Below are 7438 nucleotides of genomic sequence, written 5' to 3' on the forward strand. Positions count from 1 at the left end.
TATAACGATGTCACCCACGGACGTCGCTGTATTGGCACTCGATCAAACCAATTGGCGAGCACCGCTACTCGCCTACCTCCTTGAGGAGGTTCTCCCACCTGAAAGAACCAAAGCTTGATGAATTGCTCAACGCACCAAAACCTTCGTCGTGCTCGGTAATGAACTCTACAAACATAGTCCGTTAGGAGTGCTCATGAAGTGCGTCCCCGCTAGTCAGGGAAAATAGATCCTCCTCGAGGTCCATTCTAGGATCTGCAGGCATCATGCGGCCCCAAGATCCCTGGTCGAAAAAACCTTTCGCCAAGGTTTTTACTGGCCCACCGCACTACGAGATGCAGAGGAGGTCGTCCGCAGGCGCGAAGGATGCCAGTTCTACGCTCGACAAACCCATTTGCCAGCACAAGAGCTCCAAACCATCCCAATCACCTGGCCATTCATGGTCTGGGGCCTCGACATGGCAGGACCTCTCAAGAAAGGTCCAGGCGGTTTTACTCACCTACTCGTAGCAGTCGACAAGTTTGCCAAATGGATAGAGGCCAAGCCCATCACCAATCTCCGCTCGAAAGAGGCGATCAAATTCTTCCTTGACATCATCTACCGATTCGGCATTCCTAACTGTATTATCACTGACCATGGGACTAACTTCATCGGGAAGAAGTTCCAAGACTTCAGCAATGGATATGGCATCAGAATCGATTGGGCTTCGGTCGGACATCCACGAACTAACGGTTAGGTCGAACGCGCCAACGGCATGGTCCTCCAAGGACTCAAAACACGCATCTTCGACCGACTCAACAAACACACCGGGTGGTGGGTTGTAGAGGTCCCAGCGATCCTCTAGAGCCTAAGAACAACCCCAAACCGATCCATGGGATTCACACCTTTCTTCCTGGCCTACAAAGTGGAAGCTGTGTTGCCCTCCGACCTCAACCACGGCGCACCGAGAGTAAAAGCTTTCGACCGTAACCGAGCCGCAGTAGCTCAACAAGACGCAGTCGACCTGCTCGAAGAGGCCCATGAGACAACTGTCATCCACTCCGCTCGCTATCAACGGACCCTCCGCAGGTAGCACGAAAGGAAGATCAAAGGAAGGATTCTCGAAGTCGGTGATCTTGTGCTACGAAGGACCCAATCAACAAAGGAAAAACACAAGCTCTCTCCACCCTGGGAAGGACCCTATATGGTAACCGAAGTAATCCAACCGGGCACCTACCGACTGGAGGACAACAACAGTAATGTTCTCAACAACACTTGGAACATTGAACAGCTACGTCGTTTTTTCCCTTAGAAACCGGTCTAAACACCTTCGATTAAAGCACATGCTCCTATAAGAGCGCCCCTACCCGAACGCTTTCAACCGGGTCGCTCGGGGGCTCCATAAATATACAAATATTGAGTACTACCTCTCTGTTTTGTTTACTGCTGTATGGAAAATTCCTTCCTACCCTAATGGAAGGGTAGTTCGTTCTTTTGTTTTACCTTACGTAACTTTGCTTTAGAACATTCCGACTGATCGCACCCCACCTTTTCCTATGGCTACGACCAGCCAAGCCTCGCGGGCCAAGCCCTGGGCTCGCAAAGTTGTGACCTACGGAACAAATGGGCAGGTACGAGAACGAAATTTAAAACAAAATTATGCTAAGGGAAAACTAAGGAACGAAAGGGAACAAGCTTCCCCGAATGGAGCGACTCCATCACAAGAACAAAAACCAATTACAGTCATTAAAACACACCATGAAACGTCTTACACGGGGGCTTCCCCACGAACTTAAAACTTCCTACATTTGCTAACTACTATTATATTTTTACATGCTACTAGGCCGACCCGGCGACATCCGACGACGGTGCAACCGACGAAGGCTCGAGCTGCTCACTTCCCGACGACGCGGCATCCGGCTTGGACAAGACCAGGGCGACATTCACCTCCAATTCGACATCACACTCTAGGTTTGCAAAAGGATCCGTAAGTCCTCCCCCTCGCTCACTCTTCCTCTCACTAAGGAACCGCCACAGCGTACAGGCACTCTCGGTGAGAAAGAAGAAGGAAGGAAGAGCGAGGAATCTCCGCTCGAAGAGACCACTAGACCTCCCTGAGTCAATTGAGTCACCTAGGAGAGATCAACCGGCCTCCTAAGTCGATCGATTCACTCAGGATAAGCACCTAAGATACAGGTAGGAAGCGAAGGGGCGCCCCATGCGGGCCATGCCGACTCCATCTCGAATGATGAGCACGGGTCCTGGTCGGACATTTCTGACTGAAGCTCTCCGAAAACCGTCTCTCAGGTCATCGAGGTAAGCATGTGTTCATTAAATACAAAACTATTCACACAAGAGCTAACCCACGATTGACAAGCGCAGGTCTCGGATGGGTGCTTCCGACTGGAGCTCTTCAAACCCCATCGCTCCAGTCTTCAAGGTAAAACACCATCAAAGCACCTCTATTTCATTACAAATCATTCATACATCCATACGCGCATTCATCTCATACGCCTGAACCCCCAGACGGTTAGGGCATGAACCGCCTAGGGGCTCGGGAACTAAGCATCGCACGTGCAGCGAAATGCACCAAAACGCTCCGTGTTGCGCCACGGAGCGGTGGCTTGCCTCGTTCGACATGAGCAACCAAATAGAGCTAGGGGAGAAAACCGTAGATGAGCACCGTGCGGCCTTCGCTCGGTCTGGCAAACCAGGTCATCTCAACCTTCTTGTTCGATCCTGAACCTCTCACCAAGCCCACAGAATCTCCATCAAGGGGAGGCCATCAGGCCACCTAGGTTGGTCTATGGAATGACCTAGGCATCTGCCGGGCTACAGGTAAAGGAGTAGTAGAATGTCACAAGAGGGCTGTGCCGACTCTGTCATGAACGACGGACTCGGATTCCACTCGATCACACCCGTTAGTGAGCTCACCGAGCTAGTCTTCGAGCCTGAGTGATCAGGACAGGCGACGAAACTCAGCCCCTCCGGTTGTGAGGAATTGGATGGGGTAGCGCAAAAACGACTCACAGCCCCCATGAAGGCCCGACAAGGCTCGGGGGTTTAAACGCCATGGGACCACAACTCCGAATTTGCGTCGACGGGATAGGCGACATCCGGCTACGGCTTGGGACCACGACTCCTTAATTCGTGTCGATGGGAGAGGTGACATCTGGCTATGGCTTGGGACTGTGACTCCTTAATTCGTGTCGACGGGATAGGCGACATCCGGCTATGGCTTGGGACCGCAACTCCTTAACTCATGTAACGGCTTCAGACGGCTCCACTAACTAAAACTAACTCTTTTGATCCACGGCGAGCACCGACGCCTGGGTCTACTCGTGACTCCACCTTACCCGATCCCACGGCGCGCACCGATGCCAAAGATCGAACTCTATTGCATCCGAAACTAAGTTATTTCTGTTCACGGCGTGCACCGACGCCAGGGCTTGTTTCAAAAACTAAAAACTTCCTCGTCCGATCCCCGGCGCACACCGACGTTGGGATTATTAAGTTCTATCTCAATCCAATCCCCGCGCTTAAAAACACCTCAGCTGTAGAACGACGCCATGGTTAAACAAAATTCCATCTCAAACTAAAAAACATGCATACACGCCTGCTGAGACAACACCCCAACCGGTTCGGCCCGAACTGCCTGGGGCTCAGGGGCTACACCCGTAGGTGCGCTCGCGCGCACCCGTCGGCAAGACAAAAAATTCCTCGGACAATTCTGCCCGAATCGCTCGAGGGCTCGGGGGCTCCTGCCAGGTTCATAAACCCAGGGTCCCTCGGGGACTGGCTTCCATGCTAGGGCTCGGCCTAGGAAAATGGCCTTTCTTTCTTCTGAACCGGCCCGAAAGTGTAAAACCAACAGATCGGAGCACTCGCTTCAGGCCCAGGCCGCCTTCAGCCCATCTCTCCGACCGGAGCACTAGCTCAGGCTTAGGCCAGCTCCGAATGGCCTCTCCGATCAGAGCGCTAGCGTTAGGCCCCGGCTGCCTCTGCACGGCCTCCACTCAAAAAGCCTGACCTAAGGACCGCCTCCGACTCTGACCCCGTGTCTCCGACTAGGATTCATAGAAAAACACCGCCATCACTATTCTTCGACTGGCGCGCCAGAACCGACTGGGGTCCATCCGACCAGGGACGCCCGCTCGGAAAGAACCAGAAGGCGTGTGGAGAAAGGCAAGGCATGGCTCACAAGTCAACACCACTATACTAGGGACCATACCCTGCACAAAGCAGTGCTCTACAGCCACCCTGACACAAAGTATTGTAGGGGCCGCTAGAAACTCCCATATGGTAAGCCCCCCGTGTGTCTCTAGACATCGATCGCGGTATGGGTTCTAGGATTTGCCATGCCGGGTGAACATAGCATGGCTCCTCACATGCTAGTAGGCATTGAGAAGTATCTTGCAGGTACCGGTGTCATCCTTCCTGAAGAAGATAGCTCGACCTCCCGTGCACATCCGACATCCTACAGCGACATCGATAGTATTGGGGGGCTTCAACCATTATCTAGTTTTCATTACCGTAGGTAGCAGGACTTAGAAATATCTGTACTCTCCCCCTCACACCTATAAAGCCATCCCCTTCATCTATAAAAGGGGATGCGCTCCCTCCCCCGAAGGGGAGATCAACTTCTTCAAGCCCACACTCACTAGATCGACATCAACGCTCCCAACCATAGGACCGCCAAGTTCCGACCGCGACCCTTCCGGTCGGAGCCGACTAAACCTCTTGTACACCCCTTCTTCCTCCTTCTCGTTTGTACCCCCACTACAGACTTTGAGCACTTGGGCTCAGGAATAAAGTCACCGACCAACCCCGACTAGTCGTAGGGCACGTTGCCTGAACTAGTATAAATCCTGTGTCATTGAGTGCTAGGCCACCTCCGATCATAACGTACAACAAAACTACAAATATTTACTAGTTGGTCACTTTTTGCACCGACAAATAGTGTGGTGGGAGTGAGAAGACAATGAGATAGGATTATCTTAGTCAAGCTTGTCATTGGTGATATGGTCTTGAACGTAATTAGTGTGTATGCCTCCCAAGTAGGCCTTGATGAGAGTGCTAAGAGATAGTTCTGGGAAGACTTAAATGGCCTGATTAGAGTTGTACCTAGTAGTGAGAAGCTTTTTATAGGAGGAGATCTTAATGGGCATGTAGGTACTACAAGCGCAGTTTTTTAGGCAGTTCATAGAGGTTTTGGGTATGGTAATAGGAATCAGGAGGGGGAGGAAGTTCTGGACTTCACGGTAGCTTTTGACCTGATGATAGTCAACACTTTCTTTAGAAAGAGAGAATCTCTTCTAGTAACCTTCAGTAGCGGACAACACTCTAGCCATATTGACTTTGTCCTCACAAGAAGAAAGGACAAACGAGCATGCTTGGGTTGCAAGGTGACACCAGGGGAGTGTGTTGTTTCTCAACATAAGCTTTTGGTGGCAGACTGTAACACCCTCGGTGTTATATTGTACAGTTTTTGCTAAAACCATGTCATGAGCATCATGTTTATGTATTATTGCATGTGGTAAAATAAGAAATTAAATTTTATTGCACTAATTCTCAAATTGAGCTCTAATTTATTCCTTATCCAAATACTCTCCAGCATAGCTCAACTCACTATTGTCATCCTGATCCAACTCCATCTCTCATTATTCATCTTCTTCCTAATCCCCGTAGCACGCGCAAGGCACATGCTCTGCTTAGCCTACGCAGCACGCGCACAGCGACGACCGACCGTAGCAACAGTATCGCACGCGCTACTCATTAATCTCACTCACAAGCTGTGGGGGTATTAACCCCTATACCCTTATGGCTAGGCTTGGGCCGGCCCGGACCAGGGGGTCTGGCCCACTAGAAGACGACGCGCGGCCCGACCAATTTGCTCAGAGTCCCGCGCAAGGAATCAAGGCAGACTTGGACATCAAGCAAAATCCTGGTCGGTTAGAATAGGAATCCTTATTCAGCCACTTATGGCAATTGTAACTGGTTAGGATTAGTTTCTAGATCTGTAACCCTGCCCCCCAGACTATATAAGGCGGGTAGGGGACCCCTCTCAAAAACATCTCTCATTGACATACAGCAATACAATCAGACGCAGGACGTAGGTATTACGTCTTCATGGCAGCTGAACCTGGATAAAACCTCGTGTCTGTCTTGGGTCACCATCTTATTTGTAACTTGCGCATCTGTCTACCGATAATCTACTACCTTGGGCATACCCCTAGGTAGACTGCCAACCATATTTTGTCGACAGTGGCGTGCCAGGTAAGGGGTGTTCGTAGTGCTCTCTAGACGAACAAGATGGTCATCATCCCCGGTTCCATGGCTACGTCGAATGGCCTCACGTTCACCATCGGCCAGATCACCTGGACCACTGGCTCTGACAACATCATCGCCATGACCACGGAGGAGGCGCAGATCCAATCTGCGTCGACCACTGCTTCACCAGCATCAGCTACGGCTCCGACCACATTGGATCTGGCTCCGGCCACACTAGCATCGTCTTTAGCCACGCCGACAACCTGTCGTCCGCTTCCTCACTACAAAGAGAGGCAGATCGATAACACCGACCTGCTCGACTCCATCGATCGGGTTGGCACCAAGCTTGCTGAAACCCTAGCTTTGGTAGATTTGATTCAAAATCAACCTATCGAGCAGGTAACCACTACCCACAACAGATCTACCCAACCAGCTCGGGCCAGTCGTCCTGCACGACTCGGTACGGATCTCGTGGTCACGTCTACTCCTGAAGGGCGCTCCGTTCGTCGCCGACCAGCCCCCGCGACGGGTCTCCAGCTCTCCGAGTGCGAAGCCCCGATGGAGAACTACCAGGCTCAGCCCTATGGCCTACAAAACACTGCTTCCAACTACGCGCACAATATACAACGCTGCTCGGATCTGTGTTCTATACATCGACCTCGGCCAAAGCCACGCAACTTCGTCAACATGGTTTGGATCGAGGAGTATCAAGAAGGGTCGGTCCACATAGTTCAAGAGGGTGGTTCAAGCTCCCCGTCCAGCATCGCATCTATTGGCTCCATCCACACTGAGCTCCAGCGTCGTGACAATGAAGAAGTTGAATACGATCTGGATATCCCAGACCACTCCCTAGGTTTCCCACGATTCCCATCTTTCCCACCAAGGCGAGGAGACTTGATCAATGTCATCAATAATGACGAGCCACCGGCAGTTGGCGAAACAGAACAAGAAAGGCTAGCACGCGAAGCACGCAATATTGACCGGTTTAATCGCCGACAAGCCAAAGCCGAGGTAGAAGAGGAGGCATGATGCATAAGGGTCCAGCCACGTGATCTCAACAATACCTTTGATAGGGTAGGGGACAAGCAGGTCTTCAGGATTCCAAGCGCCAATGTAGCTATGGCTATGGCGACAATGCAACGACAACCCAATACCTCAGAAATCCAGGCAGTTTGTGATGATGTACAAGCTT

This window comes from Miscanthus floridulus, chromosome 5 (genome assembly GCF_019320115.1).
Source record: "Miscanthus floridulus cultivar M001 chromosome 5, ASM1932011v1, whole genome shotgun sequence".
In the NCBI taxonomy this organism is placed as follows: Eukaryota; Viridiplantae; Streptophyta; class Magnoliopsida; order Poales; family Poaceae; genus Miscanthus; species Miscanthus floridulus.